The sequence below is a fragment of the Micrasema longulum genome, unplaced genomic scaffold (genome assembly GCF_059751315.1).
Source record: "Micrasema longulum isolate JH-2025_06_02 unplaced genomic scaffold, ASM5975131v1 h1tg002899l, whole genome shotgun sequence".
NCBI classification, from domain to species: Eukaryota; Metazoa; Arthropoda; class Insecta; order Trichoptera; family Brachycentridae; genus Micrasema; species Micrasema longulum.
The window spans coordinates 22,031-38,066 of NW_028280018.1; the positions used below are offsets into that span (position 1 = coordinate 22,031).

Genomic DNA, 16,036 nt, shown 5'->3' on the forward strand with positions numbered 1-16,036 from the left:
CTATTTAAAAATAATGACTGCATCTTGAAGCCTAGGATTCTTGTATTGCAGTTTGCAGGTAGGAGCTTCAAAAGGAGAGCCTATGAAAAATTTGTTCTTTTAAAATAGTATTACAAACTTTTCAAAACAATTATTTACTAAACTTAATTACAATCTAACTTAAATTAGGTTATATAAGTAAAAAATATTGATCAAAAGTCTTTTAATTAAATTGAATTGAGTTTCATTCATATTTTTCTTCGAATCCTTCAAACTTTACCAGCCAACCTAGAATGATAAAATTATACTGTTACCATGTAAAAAAAATGTTTTGTAAGTTCAATAGCATTCTTGTAGGACTTTGTGTAGTTGAGATAAAACCGATCAAATAATAATACGCCACCGAGTACGTTATATTTTATAAAAATATTTTTTGTTTCTACCAAAGTTTTTTATTGTTGCAATAAAATTGAATCAGTGGAAACAGATAACAACAATAAACCAATACGCCGTTTCTGTAGGGGTAGACAGAGAGAATAGTATGCCATATATATCTTGTCTCGATGTCCCCTATGTTCGTCAATGCTTCTTTTCTTTTTTTTTAATGTTTTTAACTATTATTTTATTGTAATATTTAAACCCTATAAATTGTAAAAATAGAAAATGTCCGTCAATAAATAAATAAACTATATTTGGCTCAAATAGAAACGAAACTGATGAAAAATGTAAAAACAAACTAGAAAAAGTTAAGTGTTACATTCAAACGTTTACGTATTTAAAATTAAGAGTTCACGTTTTATAGTCCATAGTTCATTACACTTGAATTATTTTTCAGTAGTTAAAGTAAACTTAAATATTTTAAAGCAATGTCACGTAAATATTTTGATGAAAAGTGCTGCGTCATGTAAAAAAACAAAGTGACGTATTGGGTAGGTTTCAGAATAACGACCCTTAAATTGTGTACAAATCATTAGCCTAATCATAAGAAATATCACGTATGTACCTACCATATACATATATTATATTATTATTGATTAGGTCTATTATGTGAGCAGTTATTATACAGGGGGATTCAAATGCCATACATATTTTTTTATGATTTTTATATTTTTTTAGATTTTTAAAAATTGTTAGTTTGGTAATCATTTATTTTTAGAAACAAAATATTATATTGAATAAGACTCTAAGAGCCGTTAAAAAATCCTAATCAATAAAACTTTAAATACTTAACTTTTCCACACACCTGTAAAATAAATTTATGATAATAATCTTCTTTTTGCACTTATTTAGTGAAACGACAAGCTGTTTCTAATTGTTTTTATTTACTTTATCATCATCATTATTCTCTTTTCGCACCTAATGGTGTATGGAACATTCCATTATTGAGCTAAAAAAATCCCCGCGTATTTGTGCTATGTAGTCAGTACAAATTTATTTATTTTTATGTACGCCCGATGAGCATTTTTAAGGACATATTAAACATAGAAAATTACTATAAAGGAAAGTAGAAAGACACAATGGTATATTATAGTAGACTTGGTGGGAGTGGAAGCGGGAGATAGGTGTTAATAATTGAATTTGATTCAGTGATTGTTTGAAAGAAGACAATTTGTTATCAAAGAAATTAAGACTGGTATGTTTGTTGGCAGACCTAAGAATTCTGGGCATAGGGAAATGAAAACCACAGTTAGTTCTTTAGTTATCGGTATGAAAGAGTAAGTTTTGTCTGAGGTTTCTAGTTGGAATATTTAATTTAATTAAGCTGAATAGTTCAAGCGCATCAAAATGTGAGTTAAAAATTTAAAATAAAACAAGAAAGAGGCACTCAAATATGAGAAATACAACCCTTCCGAGCCCTAAGGAGAGTATCTAGGGTCCGCAAGGTAGTATATTATTTCAATAACTTTTTCGTTTATGATAATATTGATTTTGTTCTGAGAATACTCCTATCCCATAATGTCAAGAATGTATGTATATTTTAAAATATTTTTCTCGTTTAAATTATTATAAAATATATTAAATTCTTTAGATAACAATTTACTGTTTTTTTTGCTTTCCCCCAGAGAAAATAGCAAACATTCTAATTCATCGTTTTACAGTTGAATAATCTTTGATATATATGTCAATTAGCACATGTATTTTTTGATATTAGGACACAAATTTCCAACCGTAATGACAAAAACCGGATTCCGTGCTTTACATTTTACATGCATTCCCGTTTCCAACTCCACGCGTACCGCTAGGCTAACACGTTGCTAGATTTTGATCAGTGTTGTTCAATGTGTGGCAGAGACAACAGCAACGTGCCATACGGCATTCTTCTGCAACAGTTTTATTCATAATATGAAATAACCATTTTCTAAAGCTCACAACGCGAGCGAGTGGACCACCCCTAACAAAACCCTCAGAGCTATTGGCAGTGGTACTGGCAACTTAGCTACTGACCTGCGTGGCGCATGAAATTACATCTCTTGCTTGCGAATATACCTGTAATATTGAAAGTGAGACGTTTACGTCTCACTTTCAATACTACAGGTCATTGTCTCAAACACTATTTATAGTGTTTGAGACAATCGTATATTTGGTAATATTTTACTTCATGCATCTTGACAATGCGACATAATAGTAAACTATTTATTGTACTGGTGATTTGTTTCCGATTTCTGATAAAATATTTTTTCTGTGGCAATAAGAATTATCATTCATAACTAATGAAGAATATTCAAATCGATACGCGAATATATAACGAAAGAATACCAAAAATCTTTACCGAGTATTTATTGTCATCCGATTAAGTTGTTGAGTTAACGTCCTGCGTGGAATACTGTTAGTTTTACAAAATATAAATAAAAATATAATGTAATGTATTCACTAGAAATTGTTGAATTGTGTCTTAAGTGGTTGCCTTATATTTCAGGTAAAATCATTTAACGCGTGTATGTCATCGATCAATGGACTTTGACAAAACCATTTTTTGACAATAAATTATAATAGGAAAATTGAGGAAATCCTGGCTACGCCCTCGGTACTAGCTATAAATCACTGGGAAGGAAAGGTTAAACATATGTGCAAAGATATATCTTATTTTTCTTTATAATTTATTCATAAGGATACGATCAAATAATAGTGATTTGAAAATTATTCAAATAAGGCTTATTTGAGGAGCCAGAAATTATAAATTATAAATCGTATATATTTCAGTCTGAATTTAAATTTTTAAACCCATTGTATGATAAAGTGTTGGAATTTCACAGTCTTCAAAGCCATTAAAAGAGGTTTTACAAGACTGTAGTAACTTAAAAGTTTGGAACCAAAAGAAACTTTTAATACCATAAGATCTGCCAATTTAGAGAAGCAGATTGATGTCCAAAAGTGCCGAAGATTTTCAAGTAAAGAAATAATTTATCGAAAGAACTTTTTTATATTTAGCGAGCTTTGATGGTATCAATTTTGTGACTCTGAACTGTAGGTAGTATTTTGAAATTTAACTATATAAGGAAATCATTTGTCGGTGTCCTTTTTAAAAAAAAGACACGTTAATTTATACATAATCCAACACATTTGTTTTAGTTTTCCGTTTTAATTTTGAAAATTAAGGAAAATTTTGTCCGAATTTGAGGCAAATTACGCATCTTATGAGTATATGGTTTTATAAAAAAATATTCATTCAATATTAATATTATTATTTCAATATTTTTTTTAAAAATTATTTTTTTAAAAAAACATCAGCTTTAAGAAAAAGCCTTTAAAAAAATCTTTCTAAACAGTTCGTTGTATTAAGCATAATTTTAAATAAATGATCAAACAAAAATAAAATTTATCATGCAGGCTTAATGGAAACTCATCAGTCACCTTTTCGTGGTTAGTTTTTGGTTTTTTCATATCAAGAAAAGTTAAATGGGCAAAGAGCCACAAAATCAACGTTAAAAACCCCATTTTTTTACAAAAAATTAAAAGTTATCCATATGTTTTGTAAGAAAAATCAAAATTCGATGTTTTTTTATATTTTTTCAAAATTTTGCACTCTTTGCGGTGCGATTTATGCAATGCAATTTATGCAATGGAGAATTTTTTCTTCCTTTCCCGTCAACAATCATCCAATACCCAAGTTTTAAGCCCTGTTTGAATTTGAAAATCGAAAAATCAGTGTTTTCGACCCGCCCTATTATTTTTATACATATAATTCATCCATACGTGTATATGTCACTGAACTGCTCCTAAATGGCTGGACTGATTTTGATGAAATTTTTTGTGTGTGTTTAGGTGGGTCCTTGGAGGGTTTTAATTTACAATTGGACCCGTTAGGTGATATGATAAAGATTGAAACGTCAAGCTCAATGTCAAATATCACTAAGTATATAGTTTATCAAAAGTTCTAATATAGAATCATAATCTGTTGGGTCCACTAGTATATAATAAAATTTATGTTACCAATTTTTACTACGTTAAATCTCAACTCAATACAGAGCTTGTGGTCTTATAGAGTTTGGAAGTGTTTCTATTTTATATTTACCTTTGTTATGATAATAAATATTTAAAAACATACACATAGATGTATAAATATATATTCGTATAAATATATCTATTTATAAATAGAAAACCTATTTTAAAAATCTTGTACTCAAAAAAAAAACTATCGGGTAGTCAATACTTAATAGGATTCTTTCAATTTTTTTTTTTTAATTTGTTTTTTTTTTCCATACATATATTTACATAGAATTTTAATTACAAAAATACATATCAAAATTAAGCTATAGCATTAATTGGAAAAAATGCCCACAAAGACTTAAGCGTTTGAGCGTGGACCATCCCTTTTTTAATTATTAAAAAGTTTATATAATATAATTCTTTAAAAAGAACCATTCGGTACAAAAGTTACCCGTTGAATTAAAAGTATACAAAAAATGCGATGGTACATGTGATATGAACCAGTGATGAAAAAAGACAGGTTCATAATTTTTCATATAAATTCGTATTTTTTTGGTTGACATATCGGTCGTTTCGAATCACCCTTGTCTAACCGAACACCTATTAAACCTAATAGCGGACTAATGGTATAACGCAATATTGTGTCAATATTATTCTCTACGACGTGACCGAAATAACATCGGAAAATTCGAAGGATTATTAGATTGTCCAATGCGGAAAAAGGCTATCAAAAGATACGGCGATGGATTAAATTTGTACAAATATGAGAGTCTTGCGTAAAAATTCCTTGATTTATTTGAGATTGAAACTTATAAATAAAAAAAATCGGCGTACATTATAATCAAATTTGAAAAAACATTTTTTAATAAAGATTCCAATAACCGTTATTATGGTTATTAGTAGACTCTGAAATTAAAATAATAATCATATCATAGTAATTAATCAATATTTTAAGTTTTTCTTACATTTTGATAATTTGATATTGAAAATATGTAATTTTTTGTCTCAAAAGATTACATGATATGTCCCATGGTAAAGAAACATAGTTTTTAAAAAAATCTTATATTTAGGTTTACAAATTTAATGTTAAATTAATTAAAGATCTTTATTAATGTAGGTACCATCATAACTGGAACTAGTGGCAAACAATGTCCGATCCACCGGTTGCGAAAAAATAATGTCATTAACGTTGATCAGCACAGCACAAACTATAGCTAGCATGCACCAATGTCCCGATTATGTCGCGTTGTAAACTCGAGACAAGATCTGGACTTTTTTGGTGTAAGCTTTTCTAGATTTAAACAATAACTCAGATAGACTAGATCTTGTCTTGAGGAAGTAAATTTTTGTCCTAGCTTTTATTTTCTTTGGTTGACCGAGGTCAAGACTGTAACTAAGAAACAGACATGGAATGATGATGAAGATAAATCTTCAGGTGCCAGCTAAGGGGCTAAGAAATAATGCAGCAGTGCAATTTTAAATACCATGTCCGGAATTGAACCGGAGATCTTTTGCATGTCTAAAAACCATGCTTATCACCAGATACGAGGCAGAGTTTTTTTTATGATGTGGCAAAATAAAATAATTCAAATTAATGAAAGCATCGTAATATCAAAAATATTGTGATGTTCATGACTTAATCTCCCTTAGTTCTAGATTTACCACTTCCTACATTCTTGAAAGCGTATTTTTATATTTATTTTATATATTGTTGTTACATTTAGTTATAAAGGTGCTATACTTGTTCGGTTTCTTTTTTAATTTTTGTGTTTTTTTTTATGGTAATATTATTTAAGTCCCGAATGAGTGTTGTAATAACTCCCGGGAATATAATTTATATGTATTATACTTGTAAAAAATTTTGTGTTATACGATAAATAAATAAAAATGCTTACTAAAAAACAAAAAAAACTTACAGGTTTATAAAATAAAGCGTTAAAAAAAAAAGGGTTTAGTTCAAAAAAGGCATTTTTTAAATCTGTTTATCAAACAAAGACACAAATTGAAATTGTTTACATTGTTAAGCACATTTGTATTTTGAAATAATAATTTGCACTCCCCTTAATATCATACATTTTGATTCAGAGAAATGGAATATTAAAACATAACTATTTATATACACCTTTACTCTCGTAAATAAAATAAGCTTGCATTTATAAAAAATATATATAAAGTAGGATAATAATAGAAAATAAATAAAATATCGAATCACGTAAGGTGAGTCCAATTTCGCCATCAGACAGGCTTAAAAATATAACAAGTTTTCAGTGAGATTATAAAATAATGCCATTTCTTGTTCCAAATATTTAGCTTCAGAAATGGTCACCGTATTCTTCTGCAAACAAATACACGTTCAAACACTGCCAAACGACGTTAACCAATCAACGTTTAATGCGTTAGCGTGCCCATTATTGTATGAAAACCAGTAAAATTTTACGTGTATTTTGTTTATACATCATCATTATCATTACAATTTCGCACCTAATGATGCATAGGACACTTTATTGGTAAATCAATCCCAGTTTTTTTTTATCACTTAAGTTACATGAAGCTAAGATGATCAGTCTTAGGCTTCAGGTACCAGTCCAGGGACATTGAAATATTTTAGGGTAATAAAACCTTTTAAAATAAATATTTAACATCAATCATGTCAGGAATCGAACCCGAAACCTCTCTGACGACTACGCCACGAGACCACCAACAATAAGAGTGAACTACTTTGTTATGAAATATTACTTTTGTAAGGATTTTGTCGTCAAACCAGATTTGATATCGAATTTTGACACCATTGATTTCGAAAAAAAGTAGGTTGTTTAAATCAATTTCAATTTATATTTAAAAATGCATTTTAAATCTATAGTTAGACGACCACACGTAGAATTAAATGTGCATTAAACCTGAATGGTAAATTTAATGTATAGCTGACCATTTATTTAATGATATGCTTAATAAAACACACTGCGTAAAAAGCTTTTTTAAAAGTTTTATCTTATGGCTGTTTTTTTTAAACGATAAACATAAGAAAAATATTGGAATAGTAATATTAACTAAGTATTGAATAAATATTTTTTAAGCAAACGCACATACCACTACACCACGAGGCCGCCAACAATTGGAGTGAACTATTATATTATCAAATATTAACATATAACAACAGAAATTAAGAACATTTAAGAGAAGGTTATATAGAAGTCTAGGCATCTACAAGGCTTATGACCTGTCAATGGCTGGTTTAAGAGGCCATTTTACACACTCTGTAATATTCACCATTTTGCCCATATTTGAACATCCATATTCCTTCAATTCTTTCATCTGTTGATGTTTGTGAAGTTAAAGAGCTGAAACCTTTATTTATGCAAGTGAGATTCATCTAATTGAATTATTTCACCTACATACTAGGCAACGCCTGAAAATGATATTTTTTCAATTTCTATATTTCTTCATGGACCCGGTGGATTTATCAACAATGTTTTGAGTTTGTCTAAATTATTGTAGACAAGGACTGAATTCAACTCCCTGGGGAGCTGTTTATATTAACATATGACAACAGAGATGAAGAACATTTGAACGTAGTTATATAGAAAGCAGACAGCCATAGAAAAGTGAAACTGTGAAAACATTTTGTGAAAAGAGTGAATTATAAAATCTACACAATTGTTTGAATGTTTTTGACTTTAATAAACGATAAACAGTGAATACATAAGTTTTTATTTATTACAAACAAGAATCTTATTGTGTTTTTGACCAGTTCAAAAGATTTTTAAAGTTCCATACGATTTTTCTAGTTTTATTGGTGTTTTCTGCAAATTGAGAAATGGCCGTTTTTGTGATCGACACCTTTTTTCGGAGGTGATTAATAAAGTTTTTTTTTATGAAAGCGGTCTGGTTGTTTTTAGCAAAACATAGAATCGACTTTACTGCACCCGATAACATCAATATCTAAATAAATATCTAGATAAATCGGGTTGTGGTCCCGTGGCTAGTGTCTCAGACTCACAGACCAAAGGTCCATGGTTCGAATCCCACTCTACCCCAACTTGATTCCATTTTCTAATAGTGAGTTATTTACAACTCGTTGAAAATGGCCCTCAAAATTAAATATTTGGGCAAATCATAAGAACGCAAATATTTCTTTTTAAAAATAAAATATCTCATTTTTTTCGAAATTGTGGATTAGCTGCTTTCTGCATAACTACGTTAATTTAAAAGAAGGTAATATAGAAGTCTAGGCATCTACAGGGCTTATAACCTGTCAATGGTTGATTTAAGTGGCCATTTTAGACCCTGTGTAATATTCAAATATGGGCAGAATAGTGAATGTTCAGAACAGCTCCCCAGGGAGTTGAATCCAGTCCTTGTCTACAAAAATTTGGACAAACTCAAAATATTGTTTTTAAAATATTACTTTTTTAAGGACGTTGTCGTTAAACCAGATTTGATATCGAACTTTCTCAGCATTAATTTCGATAAAATAGTTGGCAGTAGAAATCTGTTTTAATTTATGTTTAAAAATGCATTTCATATCACTAGATATATAAGAACACGTAGCACAATGTATGCATTAAGCCTGCATAGTAAATTTTATTTGAAAAATAATACTTTATACGAAAGCACTTTTTTAAGGCTTTTTCCGAAAACTGATTTGTTTTTTTTTTAATAACTGTGGTATTTAGTTAAAACGAAGGGGTTAGTTCTTTAAAAGAAAACATACCTAATAACTTGTAAGAATTAGTGATTCTGATTTAAAAATTTGATATACCTACCGCTGTGTACACACGTAGTGTAGTTAATAAATTGAAAGTTAGATGAAAGAGAATAGCAAAAATGATTTATTCATTTGATCTAGCAACTTCAATCTGGAAAAAAGCCGCATCGTATTCTTATAAACAAATCTCATTATCCAGTTATGTATTCAAAGAACGACCATTTTCTACAATTTCTGCGTGGTTTTATGGTAAGGAAAGTTCTGAGAATAGTTCATGGTTTTAATTTTAAAGTATAAATATGCTGATTGTTCAAAGCTTACCAAGGAGATTTGATTCTGAAAACAAACAGCTGGTTTAAAAACAACATTAAAATCATTACCATTTTGAATACTTCAGTATTTGCACGGAAGAAATAATAATTTAAAATTTGAAATATTCCTGAAAAATCGTAATATTTTTTAATTTTCTTTTAGAAATACCTTATATTAAACTGTTTTATAGTTTAAATAGGAATCAACAATGTTTTGAGTATGTCCATTTAGACAGGACAAGCATTTGCTTGCAAACTGGCTGGAGTTATTCATATCTAAATTGGTTGCAACAGAAAGAGAAAACATTTTTGATTAGGCATTACGGTAGTCTTGGCATTGACAGGTCTTATGATCTGTCATTGGCTGGTTTAAGTGGCCACTTTACACACTGTGTAACATTTACCATTCTAGGACTTATAATATTCTAGTATAAAAACACCTCTTAAAATAAATATTTCATGTCAACCATGTTAAGAATCAAACCCGAGATCTTTTGCATGATTGGTAAACGCGCTGACCACTACTCCTGGAAAATTGTTTTCAGGCGTTGCCTAGTAGGAGAATTGGTTTAGCCGGATGAATCTCACCCGAATGATAAAGGTTTCAGTTCTTTTATTTCACAAAAGTCAACAGATGGAAGAGTCGAGGAAATGTGGATGTTAAAACATAGGCAGAATAGTGAATTTTTTATTTTTTTTCGTTTTTTTTGCACCACAACAGGCCAGGAAGCCCAATTACAGTGGTGAATTACACGACAGAACAACCGGGCTTCAGAAAAATCACATTTTTTATTTTTTGTGTTCTCGCCGGGAATCGAACCCGGAACCTTCCGTGCGTGAGTCAAGCGCCTTGACCACTACACCACGGAGGCCGCCCACGAATGTTACACAGTGTGTAAAGTGGTCACTTAAACCAGCCAATGGCAGGTCATAAACCCTGTTCATGTCTAGACTCCCATCTTAAAAATGTTTTCTCTCTATGTTGCAACAAATTAAAAAAAAAAAAATAACAATAATAATAATTTTATAACTGTAACAGTAAATAAACAACAATTTAGGAGCTAAACAACACAGGCTATTTGTTCTTCCTGAATGCAGGACAAATTTACTGTTGATGAAGCCTGTGGGAAGGATAATTGGTGTGTTGAACAGCCAATCGAGAGGGGTAAATCTTTTCCATGCTGGGATTACCAGCTTTAGACTCTTCCTCTCTAACTATGTATCATAATGTGAATTCGTGATTTAGTTGCCTTTGTTTACTAGTTTCTATGGACTAAATGTTGTACATTATTGATCTGTTGTGCACTTTTATAAACACGTTTTTGTAAGTATCTAATCATATATGTGCATAGTAATTGAGGACCATTTTCATAAAGTGAACAAAATATGTTTTTAGATGGAAATCGATTCTTCTGTATGAGATCTATCGATTGGTGACATAAAATCTTAGCAGAACGGTATGTGTGCGAGATTATAGATTCAATCATCATTTAATTGAGTAATAATATGAATATATTTCTGAAATAAACTACCTATTCTAATAAGTATATGAAGACATATAAAATAAAACAAAAAAACAGTTTGTAATGATTTCATGTAAAAGTAAGCTTATATGTTGTATCCTAACACAAATTTACTTTTCTTGATATTCCTATATCAAATTTGTCGATATATCGTTTTTGTGAACATTTGATTAAATTTTTTTTATTGTTCCACTTATTCTATGAAATTATTTTCAGTGTATGAGTTAAGATGTAAAATTGCTATAAAATTAAATTTGTGTTTTTTTTTTTTTATCTTGGTAATTTTTTTATACTCAAAAAACCTTCTTAAATTTTTACTTTCCGTAGACATTTGCTTTGTGAAAACGGTCCTCACTTGGCAATTGTGCTGTATTGTACATAAAAAAAAAAACGCATTATTATTTTAGTTCGGATTGAAAATTAAGCCAGCTTTGAGTAAAACGGTTCGTCCCATAGCAATCTAATTTTGACTAATTTTTCTTCCGTTCATTTTATTTCTTAATAACCTTTTTACAAATTGTCTTGTGACATAAAACAAGCACCATAAAAGTTGGAACAATAAATTTTTGTACACATAAAAAAGTAAATGATTCAAATTTATTTACTTTGATCAAACTAGATTACTCCCATATAAAATAATTGGTCTACAAAACTAAGTGGATTAAAGAACGGTTTATTTATAGTAAGTTTGACTTTTATGTAAGCAGTATAAATATGCCATAGAATGAAACTATACGTAGTCTGCATATTTTACATAAATGGTTATTTAAAAAAAAAAAAAAATTATTTTAAATAATGGATAATGTTCCAGTTTAGTGGTCTATGTGGTTCGTGACGTGTTTAATTGAGACAAAGCCAAATAAAATCAATAAAAGTTGTGCTTATGCTGTTTAATTCGATATCTATAATAAAGTATTTTTTATACTCATATATGATATAATTATACTCTATTTAAACTTGTTAACAATGTCAAAGATTGCCTTATACTTACTAACGAATTTGCAAAAAAGGTGCTTCAAGGCATAAATAATACTCTCTCACTAATATTGGATGTACCTTCAATCGAGACGTCCACCAGTATAATACGCGACAAAGTCAAAATATTCACGAACCTGGATCACGCACGACAAGGTTTGGCTGTACCTTGCTTTTTGTGAGTACAACAGGCTACCGGAGTCCTATAGATCGCTAAAAAATGACTATATTCATTAAAATTACTACTTAAGTGGTAAGTGAATGGTGAAATTTAGTTTTGAGTTCTTTTTTTTCCTGGGATATTTCTTTCTTACTGTATGTGAATGTTTAATTTTTAATTTTACTTTGTATTATTTTAATTTCTTTGCATTATATATTTAACTTGCTAATCTTATTTCAGTTTTATGTACATATTATTACTTGTTCCCATATATTATTATTACCATACCTTTATGTAAATATTATTCTGACCCAAAATGAGTTTGTTGTAACTCCTGGGAGTACAAAAACAAATTGTATGATAAAAAAAAAACAAAAAAAATGAAAAAAATCCTTTAGAATATCTTGTATCCAACAGGACAAGACTCCCATTCAATTTGCCGATACCCAGGAAAAATTAAAGAAAGTACAATTTTTTCTATAAAGCGTATCATTATTACAATATCGTTCTCTCCGGTCAAGCAGACATTTTTCATCTCTCCTATACTATAGGAGATTACTTAAAGGAGTTGATAACACGCCTGTATAATTATGTGAGTATATCATTAAAAATGCATATTCATGCTTTGTACCTTCTTCAATATTACAGCATACTTTTTTTTTGTTTTCGTATTTAAAAAATATATTCAGAAATGCACTTATCTATAATATATTCGTACAACATTCATTTTTATTTAATATAAAGACATTTTTTATTTGCAGTTTCTGAATGACAGACAATTTTAATTATTTTAAATTTTTTTATTTTTATTACTGGGTTGTTACAATGTGTACACTTGATCAATAACTTTCATAGCTGTGGAAAGTTATAATTGACTGTTTTTACAATTTAATTTCTAAAATACCCTTATTTTTAATATAAATTACATGAAAAAACTATTTTTTTTACCAAATAAATAAATTAACAATACAATATTGCATTTGAATTTTTTTCTGCGATAAACTCTATTTAAAAAAAGAAAATAATACAGCAAAAATAAAACGAGAAAAAATGTAACATAGGCCGGTGTGTATGTATACTATAAAACAAAATGGTCCGCATTACAAAATATTTAATTCGAAAACTGAATAGAAAAATTTTGTACTGGTACTTACAATATATTGAGATTTTTGTAATTAATACAATAAATATATTTTATCCGTTTACGTGTTAAATAATTTAGTAAAAAAAAACGTTTCCAATAAATCCAAAATGGCCAATTGAAACTCTTTTGCAACTTTATTGTGTTACAGTTATTTGTTTATTAATTTGTATAAACCACTTTATTTTTTTTAATTACACTTCGACCGGTTTCGAGGAATTGAACTTCCTGACGATGAGGTAGTAACCTCGAAACCGGTCGAAGTGTAATTAAAGAAATTAAAGTGGTTTATACTAATTTATAAACAAATAAGTGTAAAATGTCATACCACAAAGTGAAAAATGTTTTTGATAACAATAATATATATTGTGTTAGTTTAGAACGTATAATGGTACTTGAAAAGCTCAAATACAGGTAGTCGACTTACGGCAACAGGTGAATTAAAATAATAGTCACTTAAATTTATTGCAACAGAGAGGAAAAACCAGCAAGTCTGCAAGCATTTGGACATACTTAATTAACTACCTGGTAAAAGAAGAAGTATAAAAATTGGAAAATTGTTTTCAGGCGTTGCCTAGTAGGTGATTTGGTTCAGTCGGATGAATCTCACTCACATAATAAAAAATTCAGCTCCTTTACTTCACAAAAGTCAACAGATGGAAGAGTTGAGGAAATGTGGATATTTAAACATGGGCAGAATGATGAATGTTACACAGTGCGTAAAGTGGTCACTTAAACCAGCACATGACAGGTAATAAGCCTTGTAAATCCCTAGACTACCATATTCCCTTCTCGATAATATTTTCCCTCTCTGTTGCAATAAATTGAATTATGAATAACTCTCTAGGGAGGAAATCCAGCCAGTGTGCAAGCATTTGGCATACTCAAGCATTGTTGAAATAATGGTCATTTTAAGGTTGAAGTAAACACGTTGCCTGTACAGGTAAGCTGAATTTCTGCTGATTCGTTATAACGCGATATTTTTCGCGATACAGTGACTTTAGAAAAGAAACTAAAAATAATAGAAATGATATTAGATATTATGAATAGTTGATATTATGTATTGTTGAATCTGTACGAAAAAAATTTTTCAGACTTTTATCACAGAAATGTAAATTAAGTTCCAAATAAATTGTTACGAAAATAGACTAGAAGAAGGGTAAATGACTTGAATTTATACACGGTTTTTCAGGGCTAGATCGCGAAACTTCAAAGGAAAATTCCTCATGGTGAGCTTTAAAAAAAATCCTAATAAACTTCTTTCAAAATGTCATATAATCATGTAAAAATGTAATCTCAAAATGTAGTAAATCCTTAATTTCTCGGAAAAACAGTCCATTCAAAAATCCGTACCCCTCCCCTACCCAGCCGCTTCCCTTGTTCGCGTCTGGGGCGTAGCGCTTCGTTGGTTAAAACCATTTTTATCGCTTTTTTTGTCGAAGAGGGGTAGAGGTTTGCGGAAGGTATGCTAGTCCGAAAAATGAAAGATTTTCTCCATTTTGAGATCATAAATATTATTTTTTTTATGACTTTTTGGAAAAAATTTAGGAGGATTTTTTTTAAAGCTCACCATGAGGAATGTTCCTCTGAAGTTTCACAATCTGACCCTGAAAAACCGTGTATAAGATTATAAATAGTAAATTAGAGAGTTCAAGCTGTTTGAGTAACATAAAAATAAGTGTTCCTAATGATCATTCCTTAAGGAACCCAACAACATTCTACATAGATTCGTTTAAGAATATTGTGTCCTTCTTCAATCCAGTGTCAAGAATGTGCAGATTATACAACACCATTAAAAACGTAGTAATTGACATTTTTAACACTGGAGTGTTGAGATTTAAGAAGTGTTTACAAAATGTGTTTTTATATACACTTCTTTCTTCAAAAAACAAAAACGGCACGAGACACCCTAGTGAGAGAACATTATTTTGTACAAAAAAAGAACACAAACAATGTAAAAGTATAAATAAATGCATTCTGTCAGTAAAGCCTCGATTTGAAAAATGGGCTTTATGCTGGATACTCAGTTCAGTCGCATGGAGTAAGTAGGGTAAGTTTGCCTGTTTTCCAAACAAAATATCGTCACTATCATCCTCCTTTTCGCACCCAGTGATGCATAGAGCACTCCTGGTAATCCAAATGCAGCGTATTTCGATCATCTATTGTATAAAGGTAAGATTCACTTAGTGCCCTTCAGGTAGTTGTGCAGAAACAATAAAATGTTGCAGTTTAAAAAACCTTTAAAATCAACATTCCATGTCCACCTTCCAAAGAATTGAACCCAGGGCATTGATATGAGAATGGTAGGTGAACGTGTCCACCACTAAACAACGAGGCAAACTTTTCTCCATCCAATTTTCTTATCCAGGACTCATACCTGAGAAAAGCCATCGAGTCAGAAACACTCGTCCACTGTTTTGGTTCTATTTCACACACAGAACCGTGTTCTTCATTTTCTGGATACAGATAAAGATATCGACCGTATTCAGGTCAAAGTCTTCAAATCACAATTTCGGAAAAAGCGGGTTCACTATTTCAAATGTGTTGTAAAATATTGCTTGGGTCTTTATACACATTATAGCAAAAGAATAAGAATTGCAAACATCCTCTTTTTACCAGAATGTGTATAAGACATACGCAATTGTTTTAAAACACATCTGAAATAATGAAACCGATTTCTACAGAATAGGGAAATATCACATACTACGAATACCAAAAAATGTATATGAAATGGATTTAGAATAATTAATAGTATTTTCAAAATAAATATAGATATTTTGGAAAAATGTTATCATATGTAACTTTAAAAAAGAA

The 16,036-nt window shown here is 29.9% G+C and overlaps 1 protein-coding gene across 1 annotated transcript in view; it reads right to left on the reverse strand.

Annotated features, from left to right (window-relative positions):
- Positions 1 to 16,036, reverse strand: part of LOC148271399 (uncharacterized) — a 37,546-nt gene that overhangs the window by 18,598 nt on the left and 2,912 nt on the right. The window lies entirely within an intron of this gene.